We start from the raw sequence: 17265 nt of genomic DNA on the forward strand, positions 1-17265 counted from the left end.
AAAAGAGAGAGAAAAGAAAATGCAATCATAGAGATAAGAGACACTTTTTAAAAATAATGAATCCGAAGAGAAAAGTAAAAGGAGGCCTGTGGAGCAGGTCTGGGTGCGACTCCGGATCCCCCAACATCAGGTGCCACCACCAAAGATTCCTACGTGTAGCCCATAGAACCCCAAAAGCAACGGGACGAGTTCTGGTCACATACTCCCTCCAAATGACATCCTGGCCTTCTTCTGGAACTCCCTCCCCTCTCAGACTCTCAAGGTTTCCTCCAGCGTGTCGGTTCCCACAGAGCAGACCTTTGGTCTGAGACCTGACAGTCCAGAAGCCACGCATGCTGCCGCGTGACGGCGGTGTCGCGGCTTGGGACAAGAGGAGGCCCCACGGTGCGGGCTGGGGCGCCAGGCACCGCGGCGGGCGCTGAGGGTGGGGGTGACCCCCACCCCGGGCCGCCGCCTCGCTCCCAGAGAGGGGACAGAACAAGAGGCAAAACAAAAAAAAAAAAAAAGAAGAAGCCTACGGCACCCGGTATTCCCAGGCGGTCTCCCATCCAAGTACTAACCAGGCCCGACCCTGCTTAGCTTCCGAGACCAGACGAGGTCGGGCGCGTTCAGGGTGGTGTGGCCCTAGACGGCGGAGGGCGCCCCTGCCCCGCTCAAGAAGCCGAGCCTCTCTGCGCTTCCCCGCCGCCTCCTCCCGCCCCAGGCCCCGCACCGGCGCTGACCCGCGCCGGGCCGGGCCTGTTGAGTTCACCGGCCGGGTCCGGCGGGCTCCGAGGGACGGGGGTGACAGGCGGGGCGGGGCGGGCAGGGAGCGGTGGGCCGGGGTGGGGGGCTGTCTCTCTATACACACACACACACACACACACACACTCACACTCACACAAGATGCGCCTCCACGGCTGGACTCGCCAAGGTGGAGACCTTCCAGCCCCCTTCCTCTCCTCGCCTGGCCTCCTTCACCTACCCGCCCCCCACCCCCAGCTCGTGGCCGCCCCCGCCGCCGCCGCCGCCGCCGATTGCGCACGCGCGGATCGCCCGCCCTTTGACCCCAGGCAGGGGCCGCCCTCCCCGACAACCCCTTTCAGCTGGGCCCCCCACCCTGTGGGTGGGCTGCCGCCTATTCCCCCGGGCCCCGGGCTGGGGCACAGCGCATGGGGGAGGGGAGCGAGTGTATGGGGCGTCTCTCTCTCTCTCTAGGGATGTGTCCCATGGGTGGGGTGGCGTGGTTTGTGGGGCGCTGAAGAAATCAGTCCCCTCCATCTCCTACCTCTGGAAAACGCCCAAGCCCTTGGAGAACTGCCGGCAACGCGACCGGGGGGGCCGGGACCCTCCTCTGTGTCCTCCTGTGGCCCAGTCCAAGGGGCCGGGGCCTGGGCCTGGCCGGGGCTGCATTGGACCCCGACCACCCTGGCGTGTGGACTCGCTAAAAATCGGCCATTAGATATTGGATTCCAGCTTCATTGAGGTCATTTCACTAATGAGTGCACCGGAAAGAGTTTCCTAATCCATCTGTGAGGGTGGCAACTGAAAGAGAATTTTAAAGCTGACAGAATAGGCGAGGAAAGGCATAGGAGATTTCCACACCCAGTAAGGAAGCCTTTCCCGAAATGGAAGAAAGAAACGAGCAAACAGAAACACCGGTAGCCCGCCAGGATCAGAGTCTGCCCCCGAGAGAAAGTACCCTGACCAGGTTCACCCGTGGGTGGGTGGCGAGCTAGCGGCATTCAGAAGAGCGAGGCCCGCAGTCTGTGCAGAAGACACCTGCACTCGGGTGTGTGTGTGGCGGCACGATTCACAAGCAGCTCCAGATGTTAAGCCAAGGAGAAGCCAGGGAGTTCCCAACGCCCCAGGTGTCCTCAGCCCACGACTGGCTGCTGGGGGAATGCGAAGCCCGGCTCCTTGTCTCAGAGCGGGACAACCAGGAGGTGTGACGTACACCCCGGGGTTCCCAGGAGGATCAGGCTGAAGCTGGGACTTGGCCTGAAAGTGTCCCCTCGCATGGCCACCCCCTTCCCCTTCCTGCTCCTCTACTCCTGGTGCCCCTCCATCCAGGGGCCAGACCTTAAAGAGTCACCCGCAAGAGAATCCTGGTCCCAAAGGAGCCTTCTGGGGGACCCGTGCTGAGAGAGGTTGTGGGCATGGCCCGCTGGGGCTCTGCCCGACCCAGGGCTGAGAGATGCAACCTCCCAGCTCTGGGTCCCTGCAGGGGAAGCGTTGGCAAGCACAGGGCCAGTCCTCCAAAGGCCCAGGTGCAGGGAGCCCAGGCCAAGCAGCCTGTGGAAGAAGCCACCCCGGGAAGACGACTGCAGGCCACGGCCCTTCCCACCTCCTCCTCCTCCTCCTCCTGCTCCTCCACCCCCACCGACCTCCCACCCCCCACCCCCGACATGGCGCAGGGCTCAGAGACACCTCAGACACTTGCTACCCAAAGTGCAAAGGGCATCAGTTGCTCCTCCAAACCCCCCCCCCTGCCCAGCAGACCGCGTCGTCCAGCCAGCCCCCGGGCCTCCCTGGGGTGCCCAGCACAAAAGTGCAGACAACCACCGGACCCTCAATCTCAGTTTTCGGATGTTTTTGCCACTCTAAGGACCCGCAGGCCAGCTGGGCCTTCTGGCAGGACAGAGAGCCCCGGAATCCGACGTGGAGAGCTGGGTGTACGTCCCCACGAGGAGGCGGTCCCCACCTCCGCGGCTCTCCCCTTGCGGGGGGGGGTGAAAGCAGCCACGGGGCCTCGGAGAAGACACCAGGCTGGGCGCCCGCCCCACAGTGGGGGCACGTCCCCCGCAGGCCACTTAGCGACGGCCGCCGGCCGGCGGACGGTTGGGTGGCGCGAGACGCTGCGGCCGCCCTGCTACCGGGTTCCTGGGAGGGCGTCCTGGAACCAGCGTCCACACCAAGCCCTTGGAAGGCCCAGGCGACGGAGGAGCCCCGTCAGGCAGGGGCCGAGGACGGTGACGGCCCGGGCGGGGAGGAGCGTGTCAGGCAGGGGCAGAGGACGGTGACAGGTGACAGGCCGGGCGGGAAGGAGTCAGTCAGGCAGGGGCCGAGGAGGAGACGGGCTGGGTAAGGGTTAGGGTTAGAGTCAGGGCACAAGTCACAATCGCAAAGACCTGGAAGCGACCCGAGTGCCCATCGACCCACGAGTGCGTAAATGAAATGTGGCGCGTGGACACCACGGAGTGCTATTCAGCTAGGAGGAGCAGCGGTGAGAGGGCACCTCTCGTGGTTCTCCTGGCCAGAGCTGGAACCCGTTCCAGTAAGCCAGGTAGCCCAAGAATGGACACACGAGCACCACGTGCTCGCGCTCACCAGCAAATGGGTACGAACCGATGGACACCTAAGTGGACACAGAGGAATCACCTTCATCGGGTGGGTGTCGGGCGGGTGGGGGGAGGGGATGGGCATACACCTCCATTAGGAATGGGGTGGGTGCGCACCGACTGGGGGATGGGCGCACTTGAGGCTCTGACCCGAGGGGGGAGGCAGGGAGAGGGCAACGTACCCGACCCTAACATTGGTACCCCCACAATACGCTGGAACGACATCAGAGGTAAATGAATAAGAACACAGGGGGGAGGGGGGCACGGGCAACACATGTCACCTTAATACTTGGACTCCCATCATCTGCTTGAAAAGAGAGAGAAAAGAAAATGCAATCATAGAGATAAGAGACACTTTTTAAAAATAATGAATCCGAAGAGAAAAGTAAAAGGAGGCCTGTGGAGCAGGTCTGGGTGCGACTCCGGATCCCCCAACATCAGGTGCCACCACCAAAGATTCCTACGTGTAGCCCATAGAACCCCAAAAGCAACGGGACGAGTTCTGGTCACATACTCCCTCCAAATGACATCCTGGCCTTCTTCTGGAACTCCCTCCCCTCTCAGACTCTCAAGGTTTCCTCCAGCGTGTCGGTTCCCACAGAGCAGACCTTTGGTCTGAGACCTGACAGTCCAGAAGCCACGCATGCTGCCGCGTGACGGCGGTGTCGCGGCTTGGGACAAGAGGAGGCCCCACGGTGCGGGCTGGGGCGCCAGGCACCGCGGCGGGCGCTGAGGGTGGGGGTGACCCCCACCCCGGGCCGCCGCCTCGCTCCCAGAGAGGGGACAGAACAAGAGGCAAAACAAAAAAAAAAAAAAAAAAAGAAGAAGCCTACGGCACCCGGTATTCCCAGGCGGTCTCCCATCCAAGTACTAACCAGGCCCGACCCTGCTTAGCTTCCGAGACCAGACGAGGTCGGGCGCGTTCAGGGTGGTGTGGCCCTAGACGGCGGAGGGCGCCCCTGCCCCGCTCAAGAAGCCGAGCCTCTCTGCGCTTCCCCGCCGCCTCCTCCCGCCCCAGGCCCCGCACCGGCGCTGACCCGCGCCGGGCCGGGCCTGTTGAGTTCACCGGCCGGGTCCGGCGGGCTCCGAGGGACGGGGGTGACAGGCGGGGCGGGGCGGGCAGGGAGCGGTGGGCCGGGGTGGGGGGCTGTCTCTCTATACACACACACACACACACACACACACTCACACTCACACAAGATGCGCCTCCACGGCTGGACTCGCCAAGGTGGAGACCTTCCAGCCCCCTTCCTCTCCTCGCCTGGCCTCCTTCACCTACCCGCCCCCCACCCCCAGCTCGTGGCCGCCCGCCGCCGCCGCCGCCGCCGCCGCCGCCGATTGCGCACGCGCGGATCGCCCGCCCTTTGACCCCAGGCAGGGGCCGCCCTCCCCGACAACCCCTTTCAGCTGGGCCCCCCACCCTGTGGGTGGGCTGCCGCCTATTCCCCCGGGCCCCGGGCTGGGGCACAGCGCATGGGGGAGGGGAGCGAGTGTATGGGGCGTCTCTCTCTCTCTCTAGGGATGTGTCCCATGGGTGGGGTGGCGTGGTTTGTGGGGCGCTGAAGAAATCAGTCCCCTCCATCTCCTACCTCTGGAAAACGCCCAAGCCCTTGGAGAACTGCCGGCAACGCGACCGGGGGGGCCGGGACCCTCCTCTGTGTCCTCCTGTGGCCCAGTCCAAGGGGCCGGGGCCTGGGCCTGGCCGGGGCTGCATTGGACCCCGACCACCCTGGCGTGTGGACTCGCTAAAAATCGGCCATTAGATATTGGATTCCAGCTTCATTGAGGTCATTTCACTAATGAGTGCACCGGAAAGAGTTTCCTAATCCATCTGTGAGGGTGGCAACTGAAAGAGAATTTTAAAGCTGACAGAATAGGCGAGGAAAGGCATAGGAGATTTCCACACCCAGTAAGGAAGCCTTTCCCGAAATGGAAGAAAGAAACGAGCAAACAGAAACACCGGTAGCCCGCCAGGATCAGAGTCTGCCCCCGAGAGAAAGTACCCTGACCAGGTTCACCCGTGGGTGGGTGGCGAGCTAGCGGCATTCAGAAGAGCGAGGCCCGCAGTCTGTGCAGAAGACACCTGCACTCGGGTGTGTGTGTGGCGGCACGATTCACAAGCAGCTCCAGATGTTAAGCCAAGGAGAAGCCAGGGAGTTCCCAACGCCCCAGGTGTCCTCAGCCCACGACTGGCTGCTGGGGGAATGCGAAGCCCGGCTCCTTGTCTCAGAGCGGGACAACCAGGAGGTGTGACGTACACCCCGGGGTTCCCAGGAGGATCAGGCTGAAGCTGGGACTTGGCCTGAAAGTGTCCCCTCGCATGGCCACCCCCTTCCCCTTCCTGCTCCTCTACTCCTGGTGCCCCTCCATCCAGGGGCCAGACCTTAAAGAGTCACCCGCAAGAGAATCCTGGTCCCAAAGGAGCCTTCTGGGGGACCCGTGCTGAGAGAGGTTGTGGGCATGGCCCGCTGGGGCTCTGCCCGACCCAGGGCTGAGAGATGCAACCTCCCAGCTCTGGGTCCCTGCAGGGGAAGCGTTGGCAAGCACAGGGCCAGTCCTCCAAAGGCCCAGGTGCAGGGAGCCCAGGCCAAGCAGCCTGTGGAAGAAGCCACCCCGGGAAGACGACTGCAGGCCACGGCCCTTCCCACCTCCTCCTCCTCCTCCTCCTGCTCCTCCACCCCCACCGACCTCCCACCCCCCACCCCCGACATGGCGCAGGGCTCAGAGACACCTCAGACACTTGCTACCCAAAGTGCAAAGGGCATCAGTTGCTCCTCCAAACCCCCCCCCCTGCCCAGCAGACCGCGTCGTCCAGCCAGCCCCCGGGCCTCCCTGGGGTGCCCAGCACAAAAGTGCAGACAACCACCGGACCCTCAATCTCAGTTTTCGGATGTTTTTGCCACTCTAAGGACCCGCAGGCCAGCTGGGCCTTCTGGCAGGACAGAGAGCCCCGGAATCCGACGTGGAGAGCTGGGTGTACGTCCCCACGAGGAGGCGGTCCCCACCTCCGCGGCTCTCCCCTTGCGGGGGGGGGTGAAAGCAGCCACGGGGCCTCGGAGAAGACACCAGGCTGGGCGCCCGCCCCACAGTGGGGGCACGTCCCCCGCAGGCCACTTAGCGACGGCCGCCGGCCGGCGGACGGTTGGGTGGCGCGAGACGCTGCGGCCGCCCTGCTACCGGGTTCCTGGGAGGGCGTCCTGGAACCAGCGTCCACACCAAGCCCTTGGAAGGCCCAGGCGACGGAGGAGCCCCGTCAGGCAGGGGCCGAGGACGGTGACGGCCCGGGCGGGGAGGAGCGTGTCAGGCAGGGGCAGAGGACGGTGACAGGTGACAGGCCGGGCGGGAAGGAGTCAGTCAGGCAGGGGCCGAGGAGGAGACGGGCTGGGTAAGGGTTAGGGTTAGAGTCAGGGCACAAGTCACAATCGCAAAGACCTGGAAGCGACCCGAGTGCCCATCGACCCACGAGTGCGTAAATGAAATGTGGCGCGTGGACACCACGGAGTGCTATTCAGCTAGGAGGAGCAGCGGTGAGAGGGCACCTCTCGTGGTTCTCCTGGCCAGAGCTGGAACCCGTTCCAGTAAGCCAGGTAGCCCAAGAATGGACACACGAGCACCACGTGCTCGCGCTCACCAGCAAATGGGTACGAACCGATGGACACCTAAGTGGACACAGAGGAATCACCTTCATCGGGTGGGTGTCGGGCGGGTGGGGGGAGGGGATGGGCATACACCTCCATTAGGAATGGGGTGGGTGCGCACCGACTGGGGGATGGGCGCACTTGAGGCTCTGACCCGAGGGGGGAGGCAGGGAGAGGGCAACGTACCCGACCCTAACATTGGTACCCCCACAATACGCTGGAACGACATCAGAGGTAAATGAATAAGAACACAGGGGGGAGGGGGGCACGGGCAACACATGTCACCTTAATACTTGGACTCCCATCATCTGCTTGAAAAGAGAGAGAAAAGAAAATGCAATCATAGAGATAAGAGACACTTTTTAAAAATAATGAATCCGAAGAGAAAAGTAAAAGGAGGCCTGTGGAGCAGGTCTGGGTGCGACTCCGGATCCCCCAACATCAGGTGCCACCACCAAAGATTCCTACGTGTAGCCCATAGAACCCCAAAAGCAACGGGACGAGTTCTGGTCACATACTCCCTCCAAATGACATCCTGGCCTTCTTCTGGAACTCCCTCCCCTCTCAGACTCTCAAGGTTTCCTCCAGCGTGTCGGTTCCCACAGAGCAGACCTTTGGTCTGAGACCTGACAGTCCAGAAGCCACGCATGCTGCCGCGTGACGGCGGTGTCGCGGCTTGGGACAAGAGGAGGCCCCACGGTGCGGGCTGGGGCGCCAGGCACCGCGGCGGGCGCTGAGGGTGGGGGTGACCCCCACCCCGGGCCGCCGCCTCGCTCCCAGAGAGGGGACAGAACAAGAGGCAAAACAAAAAAAAAAAAAAAGAAGAAGCCTACGGCACCCGGTATTCCCAGGCGGTCTCCCATCCAAGTACTAACCAGGCCCGACCCTGCTTAGCTTCCGAGACCAGACGAGGTCGGGCGCGTTCAGGGTGGTGTGGCCCTAGACGGCGGAGGGCGCCCCTGCCCCGCTCAAGAAGCCGAGCCTCTCTGCGCTTCCCCGCCGCCTCCTCCCGCCCCAGGCCCCGCACCGGCGCTGACCCGCGCCGGGCCGGGCCTGTTGAGTTCACCGGCCGGGTCCGGCGGGCTCCGAGGGACGGGGGTGACAGGCGGGGCGGGGCGGGCAGGGAGCGGTGGGCCGGGGTGGGGGGCTGTCTCTCTATACACACACACACACACACACACACACTCACACTCACACAAGATGCGCCTCCACGGCTGGACTCGCCAAGGTGGAGACCTTCCAGCCCCCTTCCTCTCCTCGCCTGGCCTCCTTCACCTACCCGCCCCCCACCCCCAGCTCGTGGCCGCCCCCGCCGCCGCCGCCGCCGCCGCCGCCGATTGCGCACGCGCGGATCGCCCGCCCTTTGACCCCAGGCAGGGGCCGCCCTCCCCGACAACCCCTTTCAGCTGGGCCCCCCACCCTGTGGGTGGGCTGCCGCCTATTCCCCCGGGCCCCGGGCTGGGGCACAGCGCATGGGGGAGGGGAGCGAGTGTATGGGGCGTCTCTCTCTCTCTCTAGGGATGTGTCCCATGGGTGGGGTGGCGTGGTTTGTGGGGCGCTGAAGAAATCAGTCCCCTCCATCTCCTACCTCTGGAAAACGCCCAAGCCCTTGGAGAACTGCCGGCAACGCGACCGGGGGGGCCGGGACCCTCCTCTGCGTCCTCCTGTGGCCCAGTCCAAGGGGCCGGGGCCTGGGCCTGGCCGGGGCTGCATTGGACCCCGACCACCCTGGCGTGTGGACTCGCTAAAAATCGGCCATTAGATATTGGATTCCAGCTTCATTGAGGTCATTTCACTAATGAGTGCACCGGAAAGAGTTTCCTAATCCATCTGTGAGGGTGGCAACTGAAAGAGAATTTTAAAGCTGACAGAATAGGCGAGGAAAGGCATAGGAGATTTCCACACCCAGTAAGGAAGCCTTTCCCGAAATGGAAGAAAGAAACGAGCAAACAGAAACACCGGTAGCCCGCCAGGATCAGAGTCTGCCCCCGAGAGAAAGTACCCTGACCAGGTTCACCCGTGGGTGGGTGGCGAGCTAGCGGCATTCAGAAGAGCGAGGCCCGCAGTCTGTGCAGAAGACACCTGCACTCGGGTGTGTGTGTGGCGGCACGATTCACAAGCAGCTCCAGATGTTAAGCCAAGGAGAAGCCAGGGAGTTCCCAACGCCCCAGGTGTCCTCAGCCCACGACTGGCTGCTGGGGGAATGCGAAGCCCGGCTCCTTGTCTCAGAGCGGGACAACCAGGAGGTGTGACGTACACCCCGGGGTTCCCAGGAGGATCAGGCTGAAGCTGGGACTTGGCCTGAAAGTGTCCCCTCGCATGGCCACCCCCTTCCCCTTCCTGCTCCTCTACTCCTGGTGCCCCTCCATCCAGGGGCCAGACCTTAAAGAGTCACCCGCAAGAGAATCCTGGTCCCAAAGGAGCCTTCTGGGGGACCCGTGCTGAGAGAGGTTGTGGGCATGGCCCGCTGGGGCTCTGCCCGACCCAGGGCTGAGAGATGCAACCTCCCAGCTCTGGGTCCCTGCAGGGGAAGCGTTGGCAAGCACAGGGCCAGTCCTCCAAAGGCCCAGGTGCAGGGAGCCCAGGCCAAGCAGCCTGTGGAAGAAGCCACCCCGGGAAGACGACTGCAGGCCACGGCCCTTCCCACCTCCTCCTCCTCCTCCTCCTGCTCCTCCACCCCCACCGACCTCCCACCCCCCACCCCCGACATGGCGCAGGGCTCAGAGACACCTCAGACACTTGCTACCCAAAGTGCAAAGGGCATCAGTTGCTCCTCCAAACCCCCCCCCCTGCCCAGCAGACCGCGTCGTCCAGCCAGCCCCCGGGCCTCCCTGGGGTGCCCAGCACAAAAGTGCAGACAACCACCGGACCCTCAATCTCAGTTTTCGGATGTTTTTGCCACTCTAAGGACCCGCAGGCCAGCTGGGCCTTCTGGCAGGACAGAGAGCCCCGGAATCCGACGTGGAGAGCTGGGTGTACGTCCCCACGAGGAGGCGGTCCCCACCTCCGCGGCTCTCCCCTTGCGGGGGGGGGTGAAAGCAGCCACGGGGCCTCGGAGAAGACACCAGGCTGGGCGCCCGCCCCACAGTGGGGGCACGTCCCCCGCAGGCCACTTAGCGACGGCCGCCGGCCGGCGGACGGTTGGGTGGCGCGAGACGCTGCGGCCGCCCTGCTACCGGGTTCCTGGGAGGGCGTCCTGGAACCAGCGTCCACACCAAGCCCTTGGAAGGCCCAGGCGACGGAGGAGCCCCGTCAGGCAGGGGCCGAGGACGGTGACGGCCCGGGCGGGGAGGAGCGTGTCAGGCAGGGGCAGAGGACGGTGACAGGTGACAGGCCGGGCGGGAAGGAGTCAGTCAGGCAGGGGCCGAGGAGGAGACGGGCTGGGTAAGGGTTAGGGTTAGAGTCAGGGCACAAGTCACAATCGCAAAGACCTGGAAGCGACCCGAGTGCCCATCGACCCACGAGTGCGTAAATGAAATGTGGCGCGTGGACACCACGGAGTGCTATTCAGCTAGGAGGAGCAGCGGTGAGAGGGCACCTCTCGTGGTTCTCCTGGCCAGAGCTGGAACCCGTTCCAGTAAGCCAGGTAGCCCAAGAATGGACACACGAGCACCACGTGCTCGCGCTCACCAGCAAATGGGTACGAACCGATGGACACCTAAGTGGACACAGAGGAATCACCTTCATCGGGTGGGTGTCGGGCGGGTGGGGGGAGGGGATGGGCATACACCTCCATTAGGAATGGGGTGGGTGCGCACCGACTGGGGCATGGGCGCACTTGAGGCTCTGACCCGAGGGGGGAGGCTGGGAGAGGGCAACGTACCCGACCTTAACATTGGTACCCCCACAATACGCTGGAACGACATCAGAGGTAAATGAATAAGAACACAGGGGGGAGGGGGGCACGGGCAACACATGTCACCTTAATACTTGGACTCCCATCATCTGCTTGAAAAGAGAGAGAAAAGAAAATGCAATCATAGAGATAAGAGACACTTTTTAAAAATAATGAATCCGAAGAGAAAAGTAAAAGGAGGCCTGTGGAGCAGGTCTGGGTGCGACTCCGGATCCCCCAACATCAGGTGCCACCACCAAAGATTCCTACGTGTAGCCCATAGAACCCCAAAAGCAACGGGACGAGTTCTGGTCACATACTCCCTCCAAATGACATCCTGGCCTTCTTCTGGAACTCCCTCCCCTCTCAGACTCTCAAGGTTTCCTCCAGCGTGTCGGTTCCCACAGAGCAGACCTTTGGTCTGAGACCTGACAGTCCAGAAGCCACGCATGCTGCCGCGTGACGGCGGTGTCGCGGCTTGGGACAAGAGGAGGCCCCACGGTGCGGGCTGGGGCGCCAGGCACCGCGGCGGGCGCTGAGGGTGGGGGTGACCCCCACCCCGGGCCGCCGCCTCGCTCCCAGAGAGGGGACAGAACAAGAGGCAAAACAAAAAAAAAAAAAAAGAAGAAGCCTACGGCACCCGGTATTCCCAGGCGGTCTCCCATCCAAGTACTAACCAGGCCCGACCCTGCTTAGCTTCCGAGACCAGACGAGGTCGGGCGCGTTCAGGGTGGTGTGGCCCTAGACGGCGGAGGGCGCCCCTGCCCCGCTCAAGAAGCCGAGCCTCTCTGCGCTTCCCCGCCGCCTCCTCCCGCCCCAGGCCCCGCACCGGCGCTGACCCGCGCCGGGCCGGGCCTGTTGAGTTCACCGGCCGGGTCCGGCGGGCTCCGAGGGACGGGGGTGACAGGCGGGGCGGGGCGGGCAGGGAGCGGTGGGCCGGGGTGGGGGGCTGTCTCTCTATACACACACACACACACACACACACACTCACACTCACACAAGATGCGCCTCCACGGCTGGACTCGCCAAGGTGGAGACCTTCCAGCCCCCTTCCTCTCCTCGCCTGGCCTCCTTCACCTACCCGCCCCCCACCCCCAGCTCGTGGCCGCCCCCGCCGCCGCCGCCGCCGCCGCCGCCGCCGATTGCGCACGCGCGGATCGCCCGCCCTTTGACCCCAGGCAGGGGCCGCCCTCCCCGACAACCCCTTTCAGCTGGGCCCCCCACCCTGTGGGTGGGCTGCCGCCTATTCCCCCGGGCCCCGGGCTGGGGCACAGCGCATGGGGGAGGGGAGCGAGTGTATGGGGCGTCTCTCTCTCTCTCTAGGGATGTGTCCCATGGGTGGGGTGGCGTGGTTTGTGGGGCGCTGAAGAAATCAGTCCCCTCCATCTCCTACCTCTGGAAAACGCCCAAGCCCTTGGAGAACTGCCGGCAACGCGACCGGGGGGGCCGGGACCCTCCTCTGTGTCCTCCTGTGGCCCAGTCCAAGGGGCCGGGGCCTGGGCCTGGCCGGGGCTGCATTGGACCCCGACCACCCTGGCGTGTGGACTCGCTAAAAATCGGCCATTAGATATTGGATTCCAGCTTCATTGAGGTCATTTCACTAATGAGTGCACCGGAAAGAGTTTCCTAATCCATCTGTGAGGGTGGCAACTGAAAGAGAATTTTAAAGCTGACAGAATAGGCGAGGAAAGGCATAGGAGATTTCCACACCCAGTAAGGAAGCCTTTCCCGAAATGGAAGAAAGAAACGAGCAAACAGAAACACCGGTAGCCCGCCAGGATCAGAGTCTGCCCCCGAGAGAAAGTACCCTGACCAGGTTCACCCGTGGGTGGGTGGCGAGCTAGCGGCATTCAGAAGAGCGAGGCCCGCAGTCTGTGCAGAAGACACCTGCACTCGGGTGTGTGTGTGGCGGCACGATTCACAAGCAGCTCCAGATGTTAAGCCAAGGAGAAGCCAGGGAGTTCCCAACGCCCCAGGTGTCCTCAGCCCACGACTGGCTGCTGGGGGAATGCGAAGCCCGGCTCCTTGTCTCAGAGCGGGACAACCAGGAGGTGTGACGTACACCCCGGGGTTCCCAGGAGGATCAGGCTGAAGCTGGGACTTGGCCTGAAAGTGTCCCCTCGCATGGCCACCCCCTTCCCCTTCCTGCTCCTCTACTCCTGGTGCCCCTCCATCCAGGGGCCAGACCTTAAAGAGTCACCCGCAAGAGAATCCTGGTCCCAAAGGAGCCTTCTGGGGGACCCGTGCTGAGAGAGGTTGTGGGCATGGCCCGCTGGGGCTCTGCCCGACCCAGGGCTGAGAGATGCAACCTCCCAGCTCTGGGTCCCTGCAGGGGAAGCGTTGGCAAGCACAGGGCCAGTCCTCCAAAGGCCCAGGTGCAGGGAGCCCAGGCCAAGCAGCCTGTGGAAGAAGCCACCCCGGGAAGACGACTGCAGGCCACGGCCCTTCCCACCTCCTCCTCCTCCTCCTCCTGCTCCTCCACCCCCACCGACCTCCCACCCCCCACCCCCGACATGGCGCAGGGCTCAGAGACACCTCAGACACTTGCTACCCAAAGTGCAAAGGGCATCAGTTGCTCCTCCAAACCCCCCCCCCTGCCCAGCAGACCGCGTCGTCCAGCCAGCCCCCGGGCCTCCCTGGGGTGCCCAGCACAAAAGTGCAGACAACCACCGGACCCTCAATCTCAGTTTTCGGATGTTTTTGCCACTCTAAGGACCCGCAGGCCAGCTGGGCCTTCTGGCAGGACAGAGAGCCCCGGAATCCGACGTGGAGAGCTGGGTGTACGTCCCCACGAGGAGGCGGTCCCCACCTCCGCGGCTCTCCCCTTGCGGGGGGGGTGAAAGCAGCCACGGGGCCTCGGAGAAGACACCAGGCTGGGCGCCCGCCCCACAGTGGGGGCACGTCCCCCGCAGGCCACTTAGCGACGGCCGCCGGCCGGCGGACGGTTGGGTGGCGCGAGACGCTGCGGCCGCCCTGCTACCGGGTTCCTGGGAGGGCGTCCTGGAACCAGCGTCCACACCAAGCCCTTGGAAGGCCCAGGCGACGGAGGAGCCCCGTCAGGCAGGGGCCGAGGACGGTGACGGCCCGGGCGGGGAGGAGCGTGTCAGGCAGGGGCAGAGGACGGTGACAGGTGACAGGCCGGGCGGGAAGGAGTCAGTCAGGCAGGGGCCGAGGAGGAGACGGGCTGGGTAAGGGTTAGGGTTAGAGTCAGGGCACAAGTCACAATCGCAAAGACCTGGAAGCGACCCGAGTGCCCATCGACCCACGAGTGCGTAAATGAAATGTGGCGCGTGGACACCACGGAGTGCTATTCAGCTAGGAGGAGCAGCGGTGAGAGGGCACCTCTCGTGGTTCTCCTGGCCAGAGCTGGAACCCGTTCCAGTAAGCCAGGTAGCCCAAGAATGGACACACGAGCACCACGTGCTCGCGCTCACCAGCAAATGGGTACGAACCGATGGACACCTAAGTGGACACAGAGGAATCACCTTCATCGGGTGGGTGTCGGGCGGGTGGGGGGAGGGGATGGGCATACACCTCCATTAGGAATGGGGTGGGTGCGCACCGACTGGGGCATGGGCGCACTTGAGGCTCTGACCCGAGGGGGGAGGCTGGGAGAGGGCAACGTACCCGACCTTAACATTGGTACCCCCACAATACGCTGGAACGACATCAGAGGTAAATGAATAAGAACACAGGGGGGAGGGGGGCACGGGCAACACATGTCACCTTAATACTTGGACTCCCATCATCTGCTTGAAAAGAGAGAGAAAAGAAAATGCAATCATAGAGATAAGAGACACTTTTTAAAAATAATGAATCCGAAGAGAAAAGTAAAAGGAGGCCTGTGGAGCAGGTCTGGGTGCGACTCCGGATCCCCCAACATCAGGTGCCACCACCAAAGATTCCTACGTGTAGCCCATAGAACCCCAAAAGCAACGGGACGAGTTCTGGTCACATACTCCCTCCAAATGACATCCTGGCCTTCTTCTGGAACTCCCTCCCCTCTCAGACTCTCAAGGTTTCCTCCAGCGTGTCGGTTCCCACAGAGCAGACCTTTGGTCTGAGACCTGACAGTCCAGAAGCCACGCATGCTGCCGCGTGACGGCGGTGTCGCGGCTTGGGACAAGAGGAGGCCCCACGGTGCGGGCTGGGGCGCCAGGCACCGCGGCGGGCGCTGAGGGTGGGGGTGACCCCCACCCCGGGCCGCCGCCTCGCTCCCAGAGAGGGGACAGAACAAGAGGCAAAACAAAAAAAAAAAAAAAGAAGAAGCCTACGGCACCCGGTATTCCCAGGCGGTCTCCCATCCAAGTACTAACCAGGCCCGACCCTGCTTAGCTTCCGAGACCAGACGAGGTCGGGCGCGTTCAGGGTGGTGTGGCCCTAGACGGCGGAGGGCGCCCCTGCCCCGCTCAAGAAGCCGAGCCTCTCTGCGCTTCCCCGCCGCCTCCTCCCGCCCCAGGCCCCGCACCGGCGCTGACCCGCGCCGGGCCGGGCCTGTTGAGTTCACCGGCCGGGTCCGGCGGGCTCCGAGGGACGGGGGTGACAGGCGGGGCGGGGCGGGCAGGGAGCGGTGGGCCGGGGTGGGGGGCTGTCTCTCTATACACACACACACACACACACACACACTCACACTCACACAAGATGCGCCTCCACGGCTGGACTCGCCAAGGTGGAGACCTTCCAGCCCCCTTCCTCTCCTCGCCTGGCCTCCTTCACCTACCCGCCCCCCACCCCCAGCTCGTGGCCGCCCCCGCCGCCGCCGCCGCCGCCGCCGCCGATTGCGCACGCGCGGATCGCCCGCCCTTTGACCCCAGGCAGGGGCCGCCCTCCCCGACAACCCCTTTCAGCTGGGCCCCCCACCCTGTGGGTGGGCTGCCGCCTATTCCCCCGGGCCCCGGGCTGGGGCACAGCGCATGGGGGAGGGGAGCGAGTGTATGGGGCGTCTCTCTCTCTCTCTAGGGATGTGTCCCATGGGTGGGGTGGCGTGGTTTGTGGGGCGCTGAAGAAATCAGTCCCCTCCATCTCCTACCTCTGGAAAACGCCCAAGCCCTTGGAGAACTGCCGGCAACGCGACCGGGGGGGCCGGGACCCTCCTCTGTGTCCTCCTGTGGCCCAGTCCAAGGGGCCGGGGCCTGGGCCTGGCCGGGGCTGCATTGGACCCCGACCACCCTGGCGTGTGGACTCGCTAAAAATCGGCCATTAGATATTGGATTCCAGCTTCATTGAGGTCATTTCACTAATGAGTGCACCGGAAAGAGTTTCCTAATCCATCTGTGAGGGTGGCAACTGAAAGAGAATTTTAAAGCTGACAGAATAGGCGAGGAAAGGCATAGGAGATTTCCACACCCAGTAAGGAAGCCTTTCCCGAAATGGAAGAAAGAAACGAGCAAACAGAAACACCGGTAGCCCGCCAGGATCAGAGTCTGCCCCCGAGAGAAAGTACCCTGACCAGGTTCACCCGTGGGTGGGTGGCGAGCTAGCGGCATTCAGAAGAGCGAGGCCCGCAGTCTGTGCAGAAGACACCTGCACTCGGGTGTGTGTGTGGCGGCACGATTCACAAGCAGCTCCAGATGTTAAGCCAAGGAGAAGCCAGGGAGTTCCCAACGCCCCAGGTGTCCTCAGCCCACGACTGGCTGCTGGGGGAATGCGAAGCCCGGCTCCTTGTCTCAGAGCGGGACAACCAGGAGGTGTGACGTACACCCCGGGGTTCCCAGGAGGATCAGGCTGAAGCTGGGACTTGGCCTGAAAGTGTCCCCTCGCATGGCCACCCCCTTCCCCTTCCTGCTCCTCTACTCCTGGTGCCCCTCCATCCAGGGGCCAGACCTTAAAGAGTCACCCGCAAGAGAATCCTGGTCCCAAAGGAGCCTTCTGGGGGACCCGTGCTGAGAGAGGTTGTGGGCATGGCCCGCTGGGGCTCTGCCCGACCCAGGGCTGAGAGATGCAACCTCCCAGCTCTGGGTCCCTGCAGGGGAAGCGTTGGCAAGCACAGGGCCAGTCCTCCAAAGGCCCAGGTGCAGGGAGCCCAGGCCAAGCAGCCTGTGGAAGAAGCCACCCCGGGAAGACGACTGCAGGCCACGGCCCTTCCCACCTCCTCCTCCTCCTCCTCCTGCTCCTCCACCCCCACCGACCTCCCACCCCCCACCCCCGACATGGCGCAGGGCTCAGAGACACCTCAGACACTTGCTACCCAAAGTGCAAAGGGCATCAGTTGCTCCTCCAAACCCCCCCCCCTGCCCAGCAGACCGCGTCGTCCAGCCAGCCCCCGGGCCTCCCTGGGGTGCCCAGCACAAAAGTGCAGACAACCACCGGACCCTCAATCTCAGTTTTCGGATGTTTTTGCCACTCTAAGGACCCGCAGGCCAGCTGGGCCTTCTGGCAGGACAGAGAGCCCCGGAATCCGACGTGGAGAGCTGGGTGTACGTCCCCACGAGGAGGCGGTCCCCACCTCCGCGGCTCTCCCCTTGCGGGGGGG

General features: G+C 63.8%; 5 non-coding genes across 5 annotated transcripts; all 5 read right to left on the bottom strand.

Annotated features, from left to right (window-relative positions):
* Positions 1-511: 511 nt before the first annotated feature.
* On the bottom strand, positions 512-630 carry LOC142868912 (5S ribosomal RNA). Its single transcript, XR_012917771.1, has one exon. It is a non-coding gene; the product is annotated as a 5S ribosomal RNA (ribosomal RNA).
* Positions 631-4146: 3516 nt separating this feature from the next.
* Positions 4147-4265, bottom strand: LOC142868913 (5S ribosomal RNA). The gene has a single exon (XR_012917772.1). It is a non-coding gene; the product is annotated as a 5S ribosomal RNA (ribosomal RNA).
* Positions 4266-7784: 3519 nt separating this feature from the next.
* On the bottom strand, positions 7785-7903 carry LOC142868914 (5S ribosomal RNA). Its single transcript, XR_012917773.1, has one exon. It is a non-coding gene; the product is annotated as a 5S ribosomal RNA (ribosomal RNA).
* A 3518-nt stretch (positions 7904-11421) lies between these two features.
* LOC142868915 (5S ribosomal RNA) lies at positions 11422-11540 on the bottom strand. The gene has a single exon (XR_012917774.1). It is a non-coding gene; the product is annotated as a 5S ribosomal RNA (ribosomal RNA).
* Positions 11541-15060: 3520 nt separating this feature from the next.
* On the bottom strand, positions 15061-15179 carry LOC142868916 (5S ribosomal RNA). The gene has a single exon (XR_012917775.1). It is a non-coding gene; the product is annotated as a 5S ribosomal RNA (ribosomal RNA).
* Between the last annotated feature and the right edge of the window lie 2086 nt (positions 15180-17265).

The sequence above is a fragment of the Microcebus murinus genome, unplaced genomic scaffold (assembly GCF_040939455.1).
Source record: "Microcebus murinus isolate Inina unplaced genomic scaffold, M.murinus_Inina_mat1.0 scaf048_hap2_Mmur4.0, whole genome shotgun sequence".
NCBI lineage: Eukaryota > Metazoa > Chordata > Mammalia > Primates > Cheirogaleidae > Microcebus > Microcebus murinus.